The following is a 23,286-nucleotide window of genomic DNA, read 5'->3' as shown; positions in this document are numbered from 1 at the left end:
CAAGTGAACTTGAACGACCTCCAGGAATGGATGCAGACTGAAAGGAGCAGAACCAGAAGAACATTATACAGAGAGACTGATACAATCGAGCATAATAGACTTCTCCATTAGTGGCAATGATCCTGAACAACCCAGAGGGATCTAGGAAAAAGAACACTATCCACATTCAGAGGAAAATCTGTGGGAGTAGAAACACAGAAGAAAAGCAACTGCTTGATCACATGGGTGATTGGAGATATGATTGGGAATGTAGACTCTAAATGATCATCCTAGTGCAAATATCAACAACATGGAAACAGGTTTGGATCAAGGACACATGCAAAACCTAGTCGAATTGCACATTGGCTACGAGAAGGAGTGGGGTTGGGGAGGGAAATAATATGATTCTTATAACCAAGAAAAATGTTCTAAATTGACTAATCAAATAAAATCTTCAAAAAAAAAACACAACAATTTAGCCAAAGCAAGAGTTTCACAATAATAGTGGAAATTTATTTGCTTGTTGCATATTGAAAATTCATTGGCACCTAAGCATTAAGATGTCTTCTCTGAAATTTCAAGCATTTTAAAGGGTATTAAACATGGAAATATAGTTATCTGGTAGTATGATGAGTAGTGTACATATCCAAGAAACTATTTTATTTTATTTTGTTTATTTTTTATTTTATGTTTCTAGCTAAGTGAGATGAAATATTTCTATATGTTTGAATCTATAAATATCATAAATGAAAAGAGTAAATCTTAGGGCTGGAAAGAATCTTCTCTTTTATTTATTTATGCTCTAGAAGTACTGAAGATATCACCTTGATTTTTTAGGAGACAATATTGCTCATAAAATTACTGAGATTGGTCTAACCAACTGCCTTCTTTTTATCTTCACACAGCTGTGAAAATAAAATTATCCTGGCCTTGTGAAATTCTTTCTAGCCACAACATCAACAGAGCAGCCAAAACACACAAGGTTAGAGGAAAATCCATTTTCAGTAGCTATGCCTCACACAAAACAATCACAACTGACCCACTTCCTACTCCTTCAAACCAATAACATCCACTTAGATTTCTGTTTACCTTTGTAAATCAGTTCTCCTAGTTTTATCCTACATTACATCTATTAACTGAGAATTCATAAGACAAATCTCAACTAAGATATTAAAAGTTATTTTGAAAAGTACAGCTGGGAAAGCACCTTTGGAAACTGAAAGGAGATATATGGAATCTCATAATAATCAAATCAAAGAAATGCTCTTTAGGTCATTTTAGACTAAATCTTTCCAGCAATTTATCAAAAGAATTTCAAGAGATAATCAACAAATATTTCCACATTTCACAAATATTCCAACATTACATTTTCTTCTCCAAACATTTAGGAAATGTGATGTAGTAGATGGGCATCTATTTGGCTCAAATGATAGAGTACCAGGCTTGGGAGTCAAGAAAACTCAGCTTCCTGAATTGAAATCCTGCCTCAAATATTTAGTAGCATGACCTTGGGCAACTTACTTAACCTTTTCTGCTTTGTCTGTAAAATAAGCTGGAAGAGAAACTAGCAAACTACTCCAGTATCTTTGCCAAGGAAACCTCAAAAAAGGGTGAAGGAGTCAGACAAAACTGAAAATGACCCAACAACAAAAAAAGACATGGTAGATAGCTGGTTAGACTCAGAGCCTGGAAGACTCAGCTTCTGAGACGCAACACATAGTGTCATCTTGGGTAAGTCAGATAATCTCAATATACTCAGCAACTCAAATTAAAAAGTTTCAGAGAAAATACCACTTTGCATTGGTATTGCATGTCTTCATCTGGAAGCTTACTAAACTGATAAAATCACAGGCTTCTACCCTCCTCAAAAGAATGAACCCTATTAAGCAAGCTTAGAGAGATGATTCCTATCAGCTCAAAAGTCCATATTTACAATGCAATAGAATCAACTAAGATGAGATAAACTAGATATGAATAGAATTTTAAAATTGAGAAGAACCATTTGGCATAGGCACTATTTTATAGAGAAGAAACTGAAGCACAGGAAAGCAAGAGATATGTAATGACTTACTTAGGACTGAGAAAGAGCAAATTTGGTTTTCAAAACTTTGACTCCAAATATGATGCCCTTTCCAATAGACCACATTCCTTAACTGAATAGTTTCTTTCAGTTATTTATGTTTAGGACTTCTCTGTACAGATCCTAATTTTCAATATGTGCTAGCAATTTTTTCTCTCAATATTGTAAATAAATCTTAACAGCTACAACTGAAAGAAGCTCTATTTTTAAAAAATGACTGAAACCTTCCCATTCCAAATGGCACACAGAGACAAGAGTAAGTAAAATGGATCTACAGAATCTCATCTTTTAACCACTATGACCCAGGGAGGAATATAGGATTAACAGATAAACTATGAATGTTGAGTAATTAGTCCTACTTAACACATTTTAAAATTAACATTTTTCAGGCTTAGAGACCAGAGGTCCTGGGTTCAAATGTGGCCTCAGACACTTCCCAGCTGTGTGACCCTGGGCAAGTCATTTAACCCCCATTGCCTGGCCCTTACCACTCTTCTGCCTTGGAGCCAATAAACAGTATTGACTGCAAGACAGAAGGTAAGGATTTTTTAAAAAATTAACATTTTTTGCACAACTAAGAAAGAGTCCACAAATTCATTTCTGGTTATCAATTATGTTATCCACAAGAAATGACAAGAAGGAGGGGAAGGCTGTTGTACAGTCCAGGTGAGGCCCTCAGTTTCTTACAATTAAAACAACTAATAGAATGAATTAAAGTATGGGCACACAAGGCTCAATTCTACTGATGTCTAACCAAGATTTAAGAAAAAATAGGATATTTGAAATCATTAAGATTCTAAACATCTAACTGAATTGACTGGGGTTATTTTTCTACTTTTGGAAAATTCATGTCAATTAACCAATGAAAATTTACTCCATATTGATTATGTGCCTATTATTTATATACTCTAGAGCAATGAAGTCAATCTCAAATAGAAAAGGGGACCACCAAGCCATACATAAGGATTTCAATAGGTCACAAATTTGCAGTTTTAAAATGTAATATTATCCATATTTCACTATATTTTTATTGCATTTTGTTAAATATTTCCCAACTAAATTTTAATCTGCTTGGAATCACACTTAAGAATGTTGTGGGTCACAAGTGTTTGTAACCTCAGATCTGGAGAATGTAACAAATGTGCAGGAACCACAACAGATATTTAAAGGAAGAGAAACTGTACCTCAAATGAATGAATTTGGAATTATGAAGCACCAATCTGCATGTAAAAAATAAATTTGAAGTAGGATTGATTATTAGAGGATTTAGGACAAGAATTGGTCCTTGAAAGATAGATAACATTTTAATACATCGAGGATAATTTTTTTAAAATATTGTACATAGAAGCAACAAATTGGGAAAAATCTTCATAACAAAAACCTCTGACAAAGGTTTAATTTCTCAAATTTACAAAGAGCTAAATCAATTGTACAAAAAATCAAGCCATTCTCCAATTGATAAATGGGTAAGGGACATGAATAGGCAATTTTCAGATAAAAAAATCAAAACTATTAATAAGCAAATTAATCTCTTATAATCAGAGAGATGCAAATCAAAACAACTCTGAGGTATCACCTCACACCAAGCAGATTGGCTAACATGACAGCTATGGAAAGTAATGAATGATGGAGGGGATGTGGCAAAGTGGGGACATTAATGCATTGCTGGTGGAGTTGTAAATTGATCCAACCATTCTGGAGGGCAATTTGGAACTATGCCCAAAGGACAATAAAAGACTGTCTGCCATTTGATCCAGCCATAGCACTGCTGGGTTTATACCCCAAAGAGATAAGGGAAAAGACTTGTACAAGAATATTCATAGCTGCGTTCTTTTTGGTGACCAAAAATTGGAAAATGAGGGGATGCCCTTCAATTGGGGAATGACTGAACAAATTGTGGTATATGTTGGTGATGGAATACTATTGTGCTCAAAGGAATAATAAAGTGGAGGAATTCCATGGAGACTGGAACAACCTCCAGGAAGTGATGCAGAGCGAAAGGAGCAGAACCAGGAGAACATTGTACACAGAGACTGCAAATGTAATGGGCTTCTCCATTAGTGGCAATGCAGTGATCCTGAACAACTTGGAGGAACTTTTGAAAAAGAATGCTATCCACATCCAGAGAAAGAACTGTGAGAGCAGAAAGACAGAAAAAAACTGCTCGATCATATGGATTGAATATGATTGGAGATGTAGACTCTAAATGAGGGGTCCCCAAACTTTTTACACCGGGGGCCAGTTCACTGTCCCTCAGACCACTGGAGGGCCTGACTTAAAAAAAAAAAAACTATGAATAAATCCCTATGCGCACTACACATATCTTATTTTAAATTAAAAAAAAAAACGGGAACAAATACCATATTTAAAATAAAGAACAAGTAAATCTAAATCAACAAACTGATATGGCCATTATGTTGTGAATCTAGGGGAATGTGAGGGCCATTGTACTATCATGTTTCCCCAAAAATAAGACAATGTCTTATACTCATTTGACCCCTAAAAAAAAGGGGTTGTTTTATAAAACACCCAATGGCAGTGGTGGGCTTCTAGAAGCCCACCGCTGATGTCACAGGCCAGATCACAGCTGTCCATTACCTGTATACAGTACTGGAGGTGGCGCTGGGCCCGTGACACTGTATACCGTTTGTCTGGGATAGCAGAAGCTGTGGCGCCGGCTGGGATGGGCCTGTCACACCTTGCAAAGGCCCATCACTGCCACCACTGTACAGGGCAGCAGTATACACAGTGTGGAATCCCCTCCCCCAGATCACCGCTCACCATGCTGACGTCTTCCATTGTGCAGCCACATAATCCTTTGCAAAGCGCCTCTTTCTCGTTCAGTTACTCTCAGAACAAGGCATCACACAAAGGATTATGTCACCGGAAGTAGTACTGTACGTGAGTGAGACCAGGCTTTGCAGCGCCTCCACAAATAGTGCTCCTCTCACTGACCATCAATGAAAAAGGTGCCCCTTCCACAAGAGCGGTGGTGGCCTGATAAACAGCTTCAGGGGGGCCCATGAAGCCTGCGGGCAGTAGTTAGGTGACCCCTGCTCTAAATGATCAGCCTAGTGCAAATATCAACAACATGAAAATAGATTTTGATCAAGGACACATTCAAAACCCTGTGTGATTACACATCGGCGATGGGAGGTGGTGAGGGAACTTGTAACCAAGAAAAAATATTCTAAATTGACTAAATAAATGAATAAATGAAGATTGTGCATGTATTGTGAAATAAAATAAGAAAAGGTATGAGTGAAGAAAATATTATTTTAAAAGAATATTCTGTTAGTAGAATTTTTAAATGGATAATATAAAAGTAATGGATTGAAAAATGGAAGAAGACACAGAAGACAAGGTAGGATATTATTATAATAATCAAGTTATGAAGTAATGTCTTTGGCAGTGTTAGGAATGAAGAGGATCGCAGAATTTGAGAGTCAGGAAAAGAATTCAGTGAATATCTAGCCTACCCTAACCCCTCAAAAGAGATGTGACTGAGACATAGAAATGCATCAGTATGCAGCCTATGCACAATGGCCTCCACAGACAGAGAATACACTAATTTCTGGGCTCACCCATTGCACTCTTGGATAATTGTTTGAAAGTTTTTCCTGGAATCAATCTGAAATGTGCCTCTGAAAATTTGCTCCCATTGCTTCTGATTCTAGCTTCTGGGAATAAAAATCACAAACACCACTACTGTCACAAGAATAACTAGAATTAACATAAAGCCTTAAGGTTTGCAAAGTGCTTTATAAATATGATCCAATTTATCCTCATGATAACCTTATTATCCCCTTTCATAGATAAGAGAACTGAGGCAGTCAGAGGTTAAGTGCTATATGCTTGAGATCACACAGCTAGTGAGTGTCTGAGTCTAGATTTAAACTCAGTTTTACTGCCTCCAGAGATACAGTGTACCTTCTACTATGTCACTTAGATACTGAAATACAAAAAGACCTAATATGATTCCTCTTTTGCATGACAGCTCTTTAGAAACATCAAGATAACAATCATTTTCTCTGTGTCCTCTAGGCTACCAATCTCTTAAGGTTCCTTCAACTAATTTCACATATAGAGGCAAAGTCCTTCACATCACCCTGGAGGTCCGTATCTGGATGTTCTTCATCTTATCAGAGTCCTTGTTCTCTACGTTCCCAGGAAATTGGCCGAATGCATTCCCCTTACATAACAGAATACCTCCAAATTCCACAACTTTGCACAGGCTGTTCTCCCTCCATACCTGAAAAGTTCTTTCTCCTCATTCCATCTCTGAGAACTCCTGAGAATCTTCAAGGCTCTCAGCTTGAGTCATGTTCTCGAAGAAGTCTTTCCTGGATTCAATTATTAGGGTCTTCCCTTACCCTCCATTAAAAAAAAAATCACAGTATATTGACTTGAAATGTCCTATAAGTACTTATCTGTGAACACATTGCATTCTCCTAGTAGAATATGAACAATCTGAGGACAGGATCTGTCTTGCTTTCGTATTTGAATCCCCAAAGTCTAGCACTGAGTCTGAAACATAGCAAATGCTTCATAAACAAATGACTGTTGATTTATTGATTGCCCAGTTGATTCTTTTTTAATACCAGGGTAATGCTTGACATTTACCTCCATTCAATTTCATCATTTAGGTTAATCTTAATGTTCTAGACCATTAAGATCTTTTTTGCATCGTAATCATTATATAAGGTATCCCTCTCAATTTTGTGTCATCTACAAATATAGCAAGCAAGCCATTTATGCATTTATTCAAGTCATTAATTTAAAGTCATGAATTTTTGGTAAGCACTTATTATGTGTAGGATTCTAAGCATCGCCAAGTTGACTGCAGATTTTCAAAACGATTGGCTTTATTTCAAAAACGAATATTACATTTTCTAGGAAAGATCTCAAAGGAAATCTCCCTGTCACCCCAAATTTAGACAGGTATCAGTGATATAAAAGTGGTGTAAAGGATAGAAATGAAAATTTTTAAAGAAAAAGAGAAATTCAATGAGTAAAATAAAAAGGAAGAGTAAATCTTTTTCTCTTATCTTTTTCAAAAGTAGAGTACCTTTCTATATGTTAATAAGGAACCCTGGCAAAAGTCCAGCTCACTATATTGTTCACATGAATGATGTAAGTAAAATGTTGTTCATGAATGTTATGGTTTTCATTTGACTTGGCTAGATATCTGATATTGCCTGTTTTTAGGGCTATGCCTTAAGTTACAAAGCACTAGAGTTTTACAAAACTCAAATATCAAATACAGAGTCACTTGAATTGCTCTAGGAAACTTTCCAACTGTTCAAGTCCAATGGAAACTCAACACAACATGCATACTGCCATTTTATAGCTTTTCATGACACTCTGACATCACCAACCACCATATTGTCAAGAACTATTAATTAAATGTTGAAGAGTTTAGACATAAAGCTCTGGCTTACATCTCTACACACAGGAGCTGGAAAACACAACTGAGTTTCAAAAAAGAAATGGGAAAAATAGTAAAAGCTGAGTAGCTCTTGCTCATTAAAACAGCATTTCTAGTAGAATCTATACACTCCTGAGGCTACCCCTCATTATCTGTTCCCCTCTTTATATATACTCAGATCATGCCACACTAGTGAAATGCCACATATACATCATCTGGTACCTCAAAGTCCTAGTTTCCTAGCTGCTACCATCTAGGAGACAACAGAGTTCAGTGGAAAGAGGCACAAATCCTTTCTGCTATGTACCTTGTAAGACCCTGGGAAAGTAATTTCATATTTGTGGACCTAAATATCCTCACCTATAAAATGAGATTAGTCTTCACTGCCTGAGCAGTGCTTTTGAGCTATCATCCTTTACATCATCAAACCAGGGCAAAAGGGATTGCTATTGCTAGTTAATGCTATTTGGTTTGATTTGTCAGAATGGGTTCAGCTTTTGCTGCTACTAAGCCTCTTTCTTGGTTCCATCCCAGGTCAATGCATTTTGAATGCAACTCCAGCTCAAATTCTGCAGTCAATTAAAAAGGGTCCTCTTCACCAGTAATTTATGAAGGCAAAGCCAGTAACAGAAAGTCTGTCCAATGGCAATTTGGAACTATACCCAAAGGGCGCTAAAGGATTACCTGCCCTTTAATCTAACCATAGCACAGATGGGTTTGTAGCCCCAAAGAGATAATAAGGAAAAAGACTTGTACAAAAATATTTATAGCCAAGCTCTTTGTGGTTGCAAAAAATTAGAAAATATGGGGATACCCTCCAATTGGAGAATGGTTGAACAAATTGTGGTATCTTTTGGTGATGGAAGTGCTCAAAGGAATAATCAGCTGGAGGAATTCCATGTGAACTGGAACAACCTCCAGGAATTGATGCTGAGTGAGAGGAGTAGAACCAGGAGAACATTGTACACAGAGACTGATACACTGTAGTACAATCAAGTGTTAATGGACTTCTCCATTAGTAGCAATGCAGTGATCCTGAACAATTCAGAAGGATTTATGAGAAAGAAGACTATCCACATTCAGAGGAAGAACTGTGGGAGCAGAAACTCAGAAGAAAAACAACTGCTTGATCACATGGGTCGATGGGGATATGATTGGGGATGTCGACTCTAAATGATCACCCTAGTACAATTATCAATAATATGGAAATAGGTCTTGATCAATGACATATGTAAAACTCAACTGTACATCAGCTATGGGAAAGGTTTGGGGTAGGAGAGGGAAAGAACATGAATCTTGTAGCCATGGAAAAATATTCTAAATTAATTACTTAAATAAAATTTTACAAATCTTGGGGGAAAATTTTTTTAAGTCTGTCCAAGCTCCAAATTGGAAAGCAAGGCCCTCCTCCCTTTTTCCACACCATCATTGACAGAAGTGAGCTAATTAGCCTCTTCCACATGAGTCCTGAATGCTGAGACTGAACACCAACCACTATTCTCTTTCCCCCATTATAATTACAGCTTTGACATCAGGACAGTCCTAGTGTTTTCCCACAGTAATCATAGTAGCATTTGCTACCATCCAAATTAGGAAAGGGAATAGCTTTCAACTATGATTTCACAACCACAAACATGTGTCTCCACAGTAGTAGTGAGTCACAAATCACATTATCACCAACAACCAGATGTCATATTCACTAGAACCAATTTTGCTACAGTGTGATAAATCTCTGTGTACAATCTCAGGGTTAGAAAAGTTCAGCCTCAGATTTTGGACATAATTCTTACTAAAGGATGTCCTTAGTTCTGGAATCTACTCTTCCATTCTGTTATTGCTAGCCCATGATTCACTTGACAAAGGGAAAGAAACCCCTCGGTTTTCAATCCTGCCTCTGGCACATAGGCAAGTCACTTCATTTATGATAAAAAGGGAAAAAAAAGCAGATGAATTTCTAAGACTGTTTTTCAATTTATGATCCTGAGTTCTTTTTCTAACTGCCCTTGTCTCATGACAGAGGTCCAACAAGAGTCACTTTCTCTCTCCTCCCCTGGATAGAAAAGAGACTTTATCTTTCTCTAATAGTCATTTCTCAGACCTTGGAGAAAAGACTCTCAGCCTCTGCCTTGAGAGTACATGAAACACAAGATCAAAGTAGTACTTTCACTGCTCACTCAGTTTTTCTACTTTGAACACTCTTCATATTCATGCTACAAACTCCATTCCAAATCTAACTCAACTAAATCCACACTGATTCTCTCACTATAGAAAATCTTCCAGGAAATGTTGCTTTCTCCAACCTATCCAAATTCAACCTCATCTTTTACATCTATGTTTCCACCCCAATAAACTCTGATCCTTCACAAATTACCATTCACGGTGAAGGAATATTATTAAATAGCTTCTATTTGATGACAAAAGAATTGTGCTTAAAAAACATGCAGTGGCAAATGGGATGTTCGCCACACTCCAAAATTCTAAGAATGAAGCATATGTGGTCATTTCACTGCAAAATAAATGTCTTTCTCCTTGACAGAACAGCCAGATAGGCTGCTTTTTTAAAAAATCAAGCTAACCAGTGCCTTTGGTTGACTTAAAATAACTGCATTTCTTTTTAAAACTAATTAAGAATATAAATATGTGCTCGTCCCAAAATACACACAATAAATTGGTACCATTTCTTGCAAAAGTTCTAAAAATAATGTATGCACACACCCAGTGGAGATTGACACAGTTGGTCATCATGCTGTTCCCCCAACCAAGATCTATAATTACTCTTCATCACACATTGGATCAGTTAAAATTCTAATTCTGCTATTCATGCCCACTTAATCTCTTCAGCCTTATCTCTCATTACTCTGGAACAAGTGTTCTACTCTAGTCAAGTTGGTATGTCTCCTTGCTGTTCCCAAGCTCATTCCCTTTTAATTATTTTGTTGTTCATACTTTCACAGCTTTCACCATTATCCTCCATTTTTAAAAAATATAACTTTCCTAAACGATTCCAGTTAAAATGGCTTTCTAATGGAGAAAGTATTGAACTCAGACTTGGGAAGATCCTGGTTCAAATCTTCCTTCCGATATTTCCTGGCAGTGTGAGGCTAACCAAGTCATTTTGAGTTCTTAAGACATTTTCATTACCCATAAAATGAGGGACATGAAATCTTGGAAGTCCTTCCCAGGTCTCTGCCCATCTGCTCCTTCCATCATCACACTTGGTAACTACTCCTGTACCACATTATAGTATTTATTTATATACGATTTTTAAAGCAACATGATACCAGGACCCTGAATTAAGAGCGAGAAAAAAACAAAGAGATCATCAAGTCCATACTTCTCATTTTATACAAGAGAAAATAAGACTTCAGTGAAACTGTGTCATCGCTAAGTAGTTCATGAGTAAAAGTCCAGTCTTTCAAATAGGCCAGCAACTCTCACATGCTCATTTGGTATCCTTCCCCCGCAAGACAGCTAGTCCAGTAAAGGATACACAAAAGGTACTAAATAAATAAATACCTCTTGAATGGAATTATTACTACAAACTCAAGCTTCTCAATTCTTGAGGTGAGAATGAGGAGTTATAATGTAATGTGCAAAGAGAAAATTATCACATTCTCCTCTGAAAACAAGAAGGAACAGGTTATGATATTAACATGTTAAATGTCCAAACAGGCAGAATTTTATCTTTCTCCTGATCTCACGATACCTTTCAAACACTAAGTGTTCAGATACTAGAATTCCAAAAAAGTGTTTGTCAAAGGGGAGTGGTGGTGAAATCATGCCTGTAGTTTTGGCTTCTGTTGCTGCATTTGCAATTGAGAGCAAATAAAACCCCTTTCTGAAAGCTGTAAATAAAGTCTAGGGATTCATTTTGATTGACCTCTGGACTCTTCCCCTACTCGCCTTTCACTAGCCCCCTCCAGGAATTCCAATCACTCATTGCCTTAACACCTTTAGATTGGTACCAGCTGGCAGACAAATGGAGAACCCCAAAGGGGGAAACAACAAACACAAATGCTCCAGGGATTTTTACACAAATTCCATTCATTTGATTTTTTTTTACAAAATGCAGTAAAGGCAAGTAAAGGATAGCAGAAAGAGATAACTCACAGATTAATATTCCAGCAAAAGTAGAGAGGAAATGGAAACATCACTATGCAAACAGACATGTGAAGTGTTTCCCTTACCTGGTACTAGAATGGATTCTGAATCTGCCCTCTTAAGTTGTAGATAGAGCTTCTATCTCAAAGCTTTGTATTCTATAAGAGAAGAACAAAATTAGGAAAAAGCAACTGCAAAAAGTATGTTTGGGAGAAGGAGTGAATTTACTTTTAACAAAAACTAAACTATAAATCTTCCATTCTACTTTTGAAAGCTGCATAGATTGGAGCTGGTTTTCTTTAAAAGCATGAAAGCACAGAGTATTGGTATTTTTTTTTATTCATCCATTTGCAAAGTCTCATTAGGTTTGAAAAATACCAGAATAGCCTAAGTTTTTCCCCCAGCAGAAAAAAAAACAAAAAAACATTTGTCTACCAAATTACCAACATTTGGCAGGAAACATTTTTGCAAACAAAGACAGAGAACAAGAGAGAGAAGTGGGAGTAGGGATGAATAAAAATCAGAGAGGAAAAAAGGTCAATTTGACAACTACTTTTAATCACCTGTATTCAGATCATTCTACTGGATGCACAGTCTTGGAGACCTATCATTTCCATGATATGGTAGAAGGAACTGAATATGGAGTCACAAGACCTGGGAATAAATCCCAGCTCTCTGTCCTTAAAGCTATATGGCTTCAGTAAAGTCCTGTAAACTCTTGTGTGTCTCAAGTTTCCTCATGAGTAAAATAAGAAGGATTGTATTTTAGAAGATTTTGACTTTACCTTTCAGTTTCTAGAATTATATTATTCTAAGACCTAAGCAGACACATGATATAGGTGCAATGGCGTGGTAAAAGGTGTTATGTGTGGTCCAAGGAAGAAGGACATTATTAAGAAGGGATTTTAAGAAATGGCATATAAGCTGGGAATGAGTTCCGCAGAGAAAGGCTGGAACTGAAGACATTTCTAGCATGGTGGGAAGAAGCAAAAGGCAAAGCTGTGAGCATGGACACGAGTACTGTGATATAAGATGGGAAGATCAAAACACTACCAGATTGGGAAGGAGCTGGATGCCAGCAAACAAGTTTGAACTTTTCTCTATAGGGAATACAGAGCTGCTAAAGATTTTTGAGCCGAAGATTAAGATGGATCTGGGCAAACACAACATTACACAGATAAAATGCTGGACTTAAAAGTTAACAAGGCTTTCATTTTAATCTTTAGCATTTGCTTAACAATCTGCATAACCTCAGTTTAGAGAATTAACCTCCATCAGCCCATGTTCCCTCACAGGTAAAATTAGAATGACAACATTTGCAATGCACAGTTGTCCTGGTGACTAAAGGATTGCTTTTGAACCTTTAGAGAACACTATAAATGTAACTATTATAATTAATTATTATTACCATGCACATGGAAGATTAGTCTGCCAGGGAGGGGTAGTATTCAAAGGACCAACTGGCTTGGAGAGAAGACAAAGGAAACTTAATGCAACGTTACAGATAAATATAATGGGATTGTACTAGGGTGGCAGAAGCAAAAATGAGAGAGGAAGGGAGATGCTGCAGAGATAAAATGGACAAGATTTAGAAAACTGATTGGATATAAGAGAGAAAAACAAAAAGTAAAGAACCCAATGTTCTGGACATTGCAGGTTAGAAAAATGGGTTCAAATACAACCTCAGACTCTTCCTAGATGTGTATGGACAAGAATGGACACAATAAAAATAAATGCATACCCCATAAAACACTGCCCTTACCAATAGTTAGCCATCTTTTATCCCTCACTCTTTCATATGACCACTCCATAATTTTTTTCAGTCCTACAATGTGACAAATCTTATTCCAGTTTTCCTTTGCAATTCTTTCTTTGTAAACTGTGGCAGCTCACTTATAACCAAGCCCTCTGAGAAATACTCATTAGGTGAAAACCCATTAGTTGAATTTCAGAGATGGTATTGTTCTGCTCATAGAATGCCAGTATTAAAAAGATTAACTTTTGTTCCAAAGAGAAGTCTGGGATCATTAAAAGACATCGGCAATTTTTGAAAGGCAATTCAGCCCATCTCAACTCCTCTTATTCAATTTTAATCCAATTTCTTATGTAGTTATAGAAAAGAAACATGTGTTGTCCCAAATAGATATAAATGATAATTCAATGAATTAAAACTCAATAAACATTAAGTCCCTAGTATATAGGATACCATATTAAGCACTAGGAGAAACAAAGAAAATAATTAAATGCCTGTCCAAGTGAAATTTACAAAGGAGGGGAATATGACATATATACCACCACTACCAAGTTAAAAAATAAAAATGAGTGAATAAAAAAGGCATAATATGCTATACAATGTTTGAAAGAATATCATTTCTGTTTGGGATAAATGCAGTCTACATTTCCTCACTGCCAAATCCAATGACCTTTCTTTTGGTTTTCACTCTACTTGACCTCGTAGCAGAAAGTTATCATGGTAACCATCTGCTGCTGCTGCTGCTGCTTCTTTTTCTCCTTCTCCTTCTCCTTCTATTTCTCCTTCTCCTTCTCCTTCTTCTTTTTCCTTGGCTTATCTAACACTGGATTCTTTAACTTTATGACAAGCCCTTATTTATGTCTTTTGCTAGTTGCTGATCTATTTTTAGAGCATTTCTCAAGATTCTATTATATATCCTCTCCTCTACTTTTTATATCCTCCTCTTCCTTAGTGGTGTCATCTCCTAACATTGTTTCAATTATCCCTTCTATGCAGATGGATTTCCAATTTGTATATCTCCCCCCTTTCCCAGCCCAGCTTATTTTTTATACTTTCACAGATGCGTCCTGCTAATACCTAAAAATTGATATGGAAAAACTGAAATCATCATCTCTGTTAAAACATTTCTCTTTCTCCCTAATTGATGAATAGGCAAAAAATATGAACAGGCAAGTTTTCAGATGAAGTAAAGCTTCATAACTATGTGAAAAAAATTGCTCTAAATAACTCTTAAATACATATAACCCAGAAAAAATTGCTTGCCAGCTCCAGGAGGGGGAAAGAAAGTGAGAAAGGGAGACAATTTGGATTATATAACTTCAAAAAACTGATGTGGACATTCATTATTACATGTAATTGGTAAAATAAATAAATATTGATTAGAGAAATGCAAATTGAAATAATTCTGAGGTACCACATCACATCTGTCAAATTGGGTATTAAATCCAAAAAGGAAAATGACAGATTTGGGAGGGGATATGGGAAAACTGAGACATCAAATGGTCTGTTCAGTCTTGCAGGACTGACCATTCAGGAGACCAATTTGGAATTATGCCAAAGTGCTGTAAAACTGTGTCTACTCTTTGACCCAGCAATACTACCCCTAAGGCTGTATCCAAAAGAGATAAACAAAAAGGATGAGGACTTAAATATACAAAAATATTTGTAACAGCTCTTTTTGGACGAAGTGAGAAGGGCATCAATTGTGGAATGATTGGGCAAGTAGTGGTAAAGGACTATTGTGCTATGATAAATCATTAGTAGGATGAAAAATCTGGAAAGACATACATGAACTGATACAGAGTGAAGTGAGGGGAATCAAAAGAACACTGTATACTGTAACAGCAATATTACATGCTGAATAACCGAGAATGACCTAACTATTCTCAGCAATGCAATGATCCAAGACAATCCCAAAGGATATATAATAAAAAAAATGCTATCCATCTCCTGAGAGAGAACTGATAGGAGTCTAAATATGGATCAAAACATACTATATTTTCAATTACTTCCTCTTTTGTGGTTGTTGAGTTTTTTCCCACAAAAGGAAATGAAATTTATATCAGATTGTTTACTATCTCCCAGAAGAAAATGGGGAAAAATGAGGGAGTTGGGTAGAAAGGAAAGGAAAGGGAGACCTCAAAACACAGAATTGAAATATTTAAAATTGTTTTTATATGTAATTGGACAAAAAATAAAATTATTTTTTAAAAGTATTCTTTTCCACAATTTTTCTTTCTCACCATCATTGTGTTTCCCACTCCACTCTCACTTAGAATCATCTTTGATTCTTCTCCGTCACCAAATCAAAGACAAAGTCCAATGAGTTCTAGAGACAAAATATTTCTTGCAGAGGCATCAGTTGGGGTGGGAGGGAAAGAACTTCTATCTAGTCTTTCTATGTCCTACCCATTCCCTCTATAAGCTGCTTTCCACACTACTGACTAGGTAATATTCCTAAATCATTGATAATGATATTAATCCTCTACTAAAATATCAGCAATGGACTTCTAATTACATAAAGTATAAATTCTTTGTACTGACATTCAAGACTCTTCAAAATTTAGCTCCAATATTTCTTTCTAGTTTGACCTCATATGAATCTTCTATCCTCCATTCTTGTTCTATCTATTCTATCTACTCACATCTCATTGTATGGATTCATAAAATTAGCATACCATATCCAATGTAGAAATACACTCAATCAAGACAAGAAAGGTAAGACTACCATGTACTCTATTACCTTTCCTGATTTAATTTTTCCCATTCTGTCCCCCATCAGGTTAAAATGATTTATCACAGCACATCCCCAATATTGTCCAACTCATTTTATCCTTATAGAATATTAATGTATATATTACAGTATGCCTCTACCCATTAAACTATTACTTGGCTTTTGAGTTAATGTTTTCTAAAAGTAAAATAATCAGGGGAAAAAAATCTCTGCTTAGATGTGACCATAATATTGCATTCAGTTTAGGGTGTCATATTATATGTGGGGAAAAGAAAAAAATTAACATGAAGAATTCACAGAAACACTAAAAGATTTAAGTGATGTATAATAGTAAAATATCCAAAATTGGGGAAAAAAACATTCATAATAACTACAAATATGCAAATGAAAAGAATGCCAAGAGATATGGTGTGATTTGCCCTAAAGAAGACATTTACCAAACTTCACTCCAGAGAAGAGTGGAGTTCTTTGTGTTGGCAAAAAAAAAAAAAATTGGAAAATGAGGGGGTATCCATCAATTGGGGAATGGCTGAATAAATTATGGTATATGGTGGTGATGGAATATTGTTGTACTGAAAGTAAAAAAGAAATGGAGGAATTTCATGTGAAATGGAACAACCTCCAGGAATTGATGCAGAGTAAAAGGAGTAGAACCAGGGGAACATTGTACAGAGACCGATACACTGTGGTGCAATCAAATATAATGGACTTCTCTACTAGCATCAATGCAATGTCCCAGGACAATTCTGAGGGACTTATGAGAAAAAACACTATTCACATCCAGAGAAAGAACTGTGGGAGAAGAAATGCATTAGAAAAATATATGATTGACCACATAGTGCAATAGGGATGTGATTAGGGTTTTGATGTCACTGTCCTGCAAGTAGGAATAAAATGGAAATGGGTTTTGAACAAGGATACATGTGTAACCCAATGGAACTGCTTGTTGGCTTTGGGAGTGGGGAGAAGAGAGTGGGGGGACAATTATGAATAATGAAACCATGGGAAAATATTCTAAATTTTAAAACAATAATATATAGAGAGAAGGAAATTCACTGTTTGTCTTTTCATTGGAAAACTCTATTCTTGAGAACATCTTTATTAAGCTCATTTTGCTTGTAGAATTAGACCACAAACTTTTCTGTAATTTTTTAAAAAACATGATAAATATGGAAATATGTATTACAAAATATATGTACAACTTTTGTCACATTACTGGCCATCTTAAGGAGGGATGAGAGGGAGTGAACGAGGATTGCAAAATATCAGAAAATGAATGCTAATTGTATTCTCATGTAATATGGACAAAAATAAAGATGTATTAAAATAATAAAGCTGCAAGTCACTTTTTTTAGACAAAATTACAGGGTTTTTTTTAAAATATACAACCTTCAAATCAAACACTTATATCACCCCATGTCTGACTTTCCTCAACTAATATCGTAAATTCTAAGATGGAGTTTGCCCAAAGATTTCCATAATTTCTATTTCAGTGGTAAATTCCTGTATATTCATCAGAATTAGGTCCCGAGTAGCAGTTTCCTTCATCTTTCCTTCATAATTCTAAAGAATTAAATGTTCATTAAAACAAAGCAAGTCAAAAAAATATCAACTATTTTGGAAGAGAAACAGCTCTCTGGGAAGTGAACAGAGCTGTAAAATATAAGCATATGACATCTAAGTGGAAAACTATATATTTAGTTGTCTTGGAATAGCCCCTATAACATCAAGCAATTATAAGTGCTCAAATCCTCACTGCCTCTCAACAATGCTGCCTAGTCATTCATACACAAAGAAACAGATGGGTGTTTGAGTTCTGATCTTTGCAAAAAAGTAATGCTTTAAAATAATTTTAAAAGGGAAAAAAATTAAAACCTCACCTTTTTTCTTAGAATCAATTCTGTGTATTGGTTCCAAGTAAGAAGAGCAGTAAGGGCTAATAAACGGGAGTTAAGTGACTTGCCCTGAGTCACACAGCTAAGAAGCATTTAGAAGCAATGTTTTTATAAGGGTAGAGATGTTTCCTTTTTGTCCCCCAAAATATGTTAAAATATTCAGTCTCTAGTTTAAACAAATTCCTTACATGTCTAACAAAGCTCAAGAATCTTCTACTTTCTTCAAAGTGCATCAAAGTAAGAATGAAGAACATAGTCAAAAATCCAGTGTTGGCACTGAAGAAGTAATTGCCAGGGTAGGCATGAGGAATAGTCAGAAACATAATTGAGATCCAAACATTTTCAAGTTTTTTATTCAACAACAGCAAAATGTAATGTCTGTCATCCTGCACAAAACCTGTTTTGTTTTATACGATTTTATCTTAGAGCACGTTGAAGGAGAGCCTGGCCCAATGGTATCTAACATGAACTTTCCATTTCTAGATCTATAGACTATTTTAAAGCTCCTGTAATTCTAGAATCTTTCTTGGGAGCTTATAGGCTTCCAAGGGTTAGGTTGGTATTTCTATGGAGATAACTCTTGAGTTTACATAGCTACCCTCATTGCATTACTGAGCTCCAATCCCACATCTCAAGTTGCCTATTGGATAGCACCACCTCTATATCCTACAGAAATCCCAAACTCATTAAGTTCAAACAAAATTATCTTCCCCATTAATCCTATCCTTCCCCTAAACTTTTCTGTTCTTGGCAAGACTCTATCATCATTACAGCCACCCTGGTTTGCTACCTCAGATTCAATCTCAACTCTTCCCCAATGAACATATTCAATTAGTTACCAAATTTTGGCAATTCTACCTCAAAAAACCTCTCTCACTTCCATTTCCTCTCCATTCATATGACAAACCCCTCAGCTCTCCATCCTTCATTTTCTCTCTCAGGAACTATTACAACAGTCTCTGGCTTTTAGTCTCTCCCCTTTCACTGATCCCCTCCTCTATCCTTCACGCCCAAATTACCTTCCTGAAGAACACGTCGCACCATGACAAAGCTCTGTTTGGAAACTTCCAGTGGTTCCTTATGACCAAGAGGTTCAAAAACAAACACCTCAGGTTGGCATTTAAGTACATTCACAGCCTAGTTCCAGCTGGCTTTTTCCAATGTACTTCATATGACTCCCTCTTACACACTGTGTTTCCACCAAATTCATCTACATGCTTTCCCAGCAACAAGCATCTCCCATTTCCCCTACTTCTGCCAAAATTGTCTTCCTTGTCTGCAGTGCATTCCCTCCTCTCCATGGCTGTGTCTGTCTCTGAATGCCTCCTCAGCTAATATATTAATTACATTCATCATTATACAGAATATATTATATTTGTACTGGTATGTCCATTTACATGGTATATCCCCTCCCATTCCAGTACAATGATATTTCTTTGAGAAGAGGGATTATTTTGTGGTTTGCTTTTGTAGGACAAAACCCTGGTGCACTGACTTACACTTAACAAAGACGAAATGGATCTTATTGTATTAGAAAATAAAATTTTGGCTGACAGGTTAAAGGTTAGGTGTTAACATAAAGTTAAAAACTGCTTTGCTCAATTTTTGATATTTCAAAGAAATAAATAAATCTTGATTTGAATAAATATCTGATCTGTGTTTACATAACTAAAAAGGAAGAAAATTATCCATTTGGTTACCTATGTTAATGAATCAAAGATAGAAAGAACCTGAATTACATAATGTCTCAAGTCTAGAAGTGAAGAAAGAAAAAAAAATCAAAGAAGTGCGAAGTGGCTAGAAGTGAGAGTTCTCCTTCAGACAGACTTTCCTGCAAACTTCAGCTGATGGCAGCTTCTGTTTTGCATTAGGGTTTTGGCAAGCAACTGCTAATTACAGATCAAAGTCAACTGAGCTAGCTCAAGTCATAGTAATGTGACAAGATGGGAAAGACAGAAAAGGGGGGTGTAAAAATGCTCTAGAAAACTACGCAGGAGTCTCTGCAACAAACAAGCAGCCAACAAAACCTACAAACAAAAGCAGACAAGTAAGAATCTTGAGTCCAATGTGTCCAAAACACAAAAGGAGTTTTACACTGGCTGGTGGAGAACACATTGTTTGTGTTTCTGACAGTGCCAATTAATAGCTCCTGTCTTCTCCCTCCTACAATTCATGACGATGTTGGGAGAATAATTCCATCTATTCTCTAGGTTACCAGGGGAAAAATCAAGTGTTCCTCAAAGACTAGAAGAGGACCTCAGCAGAAACAGAAGAAAAAAGGGTTCAAGAAACTCCACTGCCCAAAGAGGAACAGGAACCTTTAAGGTAGAAGCAGCTTCTTGTGTTTTCAAGGAATAAGAATTGGGATGGGAAAGGAAGGACCAAGTTCTTTACACATGTTATCACATTTGATCCTCAGAACAATCCTGGAAAGTTAGAGCTATAATTATCTCTACTTTACAGTTGAGGAAATTGAGAGATTAAGCAATTTGTCAAAAATCAAACAGTGATTACTAATCTAAGATTTGAACTCAAAACTCCCTGACTATGCCCACTGTTATATCCAACTCACTTGAGAAGCAAAGTCATTTAGGAAGAAATAAGATGGGTAGTAATTTCTAGAGACTCTTGACATTGAAAAAAAAAAGTATGGATGGCTTTTTTATTAAATAAATCTGGACCTTCTGACTTAAATTGGCACTGTGTGTTGTTTCCAAAGCAAAAGAGTGATAAGGGCTAGGCAATAAGGGTTGAGTTTCTTTCCTAGGGTCACATAGCTTCAAAGTATTTAGATGGCTTCTTACTAAGGTCATGATGAGAAGCTTTAAAATTTCCCAAAACTGAAAAAGACTAGCTACTTCTGGTGAATGATGTAAGAATAAACACTACCACCACAACTGGATAAGCCATTGCTCATCCTGGGCAAAAAACTGAAGGCCTTAGAGTCACAGATGGAGTTTTTAAAACGACTGTCATTTTAAATGTGAGAGAATCTAGAAATGAAATGCAGATTTGGAAAGCAAAAGGCTGGTTTAGAAATGATGTGAGAATGGGATTGAGATTTATGAGCCATGAAGTGAAAATACAGGAATGAAGGGACTTTGTGACAAGTGGTTAACCTCTTAGCCACAATTTGTTGCCAAAATCAATCCTAATGATGTTGGAAGGAGAGAGAGAGATTTCTAGAGACTTTTAAATCTGAAAAAGGGAGGGGGTTTAAAATGAACAAGGAGAGAGAAGCAGGAACCAAACTACATTACTGACCACATGATAAACATTACAATGAGTAGCAGGTACAACAGAGAAAGACAAATATCAGTGAAAAGGACAAAGAAGCAATCACCATGGAGAGGGAACTGCAATCTAAGTTCCTGACTTCAGAAGACTATAAACAATTTCATGGGCCAATGAGAAAAAACAAAGAACTAAAGTTCTTGACATAAGAAGGTAAGTTCAGTCACAAAGGTATCAATAAATCAATCAACAAGAATTGATTAAGTACCTATGAGTCAGATTCTATGTGAGACAAAGTTGGAAAGTCCTTGCTTTCAAGGCATTTACATGGAAATTGAGGAATATGAGAGTTAAATTAATATGCATATAAAAATCAAACATAGTAATATGGATGAGACATTATTAGATATAGTAGTCATAAAAAGAAACTATGCTTAACCTGAGCATTGTAGAGAGACCTAAGAGTGTTTGAAGACACAGAGGTGAAGGATTCCAGGAATGGAGCCTGTGAAAAGTCATAGAAGGAATAAAAAGAATGTGCTTTATAATAAGAAAAGAGGGTTGATTTGACTGAAGCATGGAGTTTGTGAAGGGGGAGTAATCTATAATTAATCTGGAAAGACAGGCTGGAAACAGTTTGTGAAAGGTTTTAAGTAAAAAAGAAAAATTTGTTTTTATGCTAGAGACAAAAGGGAGCCACTGAAGCTCATAAAGCAGATGAATTAAATGTCCAGCCTGTGTTTTGAAATATCAATGTATCTATTTTATGAAGGATGAATTGGAGAGTGAAGATACCAACTGTAAGAAAACCAATCGAGTGACTATAAGTGGTATAAGTATATAAGAATCTAATATAAGAGGGGAGACCCAGAAAGAACTGAGATGAAGACATCAACAATACTTGATAGCCAGCTGGATTGAGTAAAAAGGTAAGGAGGGCTTCTGGGTCACAAACCTAACAGAATTAAGTTACTCTCAACAAAAATGTGAAACCTGAAAGGAAGGCTAGATCTAGAAGGGAAAGATTAGTTATTTAGGATATATGCAGTTTGATATGCCTATAAAATATTCCAGGTGAAGCATTTAAGCAAGCAGTTTGAGATGTAAGACTGAAATGTTCCAAAAAAATGAGAGCTAGATGTGTAGATTTGGGATTTATATGCATAAATTTAACCATTTAATTCAATGGAAATAATGAAATCACCATGAAAAGATGGATAAAAAGAAGAGGCACTAGGACAAAGATTTAAAGATCAACCATTTATAACAGGGAAAGATATGGATAAACCTCCCTAAGCCTCCTAAGAAAACTGAGAATGGCAGGTAGGAGAACCATGAAAGAGAAGTTTTACTAAAACTGGAGATGAGACTGATTACAAGAATATAGGAGAATTTGGGAGAATCGGTCTTATTAGCAAGAAATAAAAGGAGTGGAGTAGTGCTATACTTTAAGAAAATATACTTATAGAGGAAACATGGGAATTGAAGGGAAAAACATGGTAAAAAGTTTTTTGGGTCAGGATCATTGGACAGAGAAAAAGAGACAACACTTTAGTTAAGACATGATACATAAAACCTAGTTTTAAGAGGAAATTGACAATGACTTTGAGAAAATAAGATCACAAACTTCATATGGAGAATAACTCCATACATGATGGAAGACTACAACTATCTGGGCAATCCTACTGTGTCTTCCCTTATTAATTCACCCTCTCACTTTGAACCTTTATCTCCCTCCTCAAACCTCCCATGAATTACCCCACACACACACCCCAACTACCACTCTGTTGAGAAACTTAACTCTTGAGTTATTTCACAGTAACACTTGGAGACATTTGTCCCTCTTTTCCCCCTTCCTCATCTACTTCACATGCCTTAAGCCATTATCCCCTCCTTCGGCTTGTTTCACATGAAATTGTCTTACTCATTATTAAGGCTAACCCCTCTAAGCTTACACAGGTGTTTAAGCAATTCAATTCTGTCTCCTCCAGCAGACTGGATCCTATATCACCCCTACTCTGTCACTTATTTTCAATCTCTACTGGATCATTTCCTGCTACCTATGACCATGTCTCCTCCATC

At 36.2% G+C, this 23,286-nt stretch overlaps 1 protein-coding gene across 6 annotated transcripts in view; it reads right to left on the bottom strand.

The window, feature by feature from the left end:
- BMPR1B (bone morphogenetic protein receptor type 1B) overlaps window positions 1-23,286 on the bottom strand; it is a 519,978-nt gene that overhangs the window by 288,317 nt on the left and 208,375 nt on the right. For all 6 annotated transcript variants that reach the window (XM_056803301.1, XM_007495714.3, XM_056803304.1 and 3 more), the window contains one exon: window positions 11,675-11,746. The gene's annotated coding sequence lies outside the window, so the exon portion shown is untranslated. The remainder of the gene's footprint in view (window positions 1-11,674; window positions 11,747-23,286) is intronic.

The sequence above is a fragment of the Monodelphis domestica genome, chromosome 6, assembly GCF_027887165.1.
Source record: "Monodelphis domestica isolate mMonDom1 chromosome 6, mMonDom1.pri, whole genome shotgun sequence".
NCBI lineage: Eukaryota > Metazoa > Chordata > Mammalia > Didelphimorphia > Didelphidae > Monodelphis > Monodelphis domestica.
Note: the sequence above shows the minus strand (reverse complement) of the source record. Positions and strands in the feature narration are given on the sequence as shown.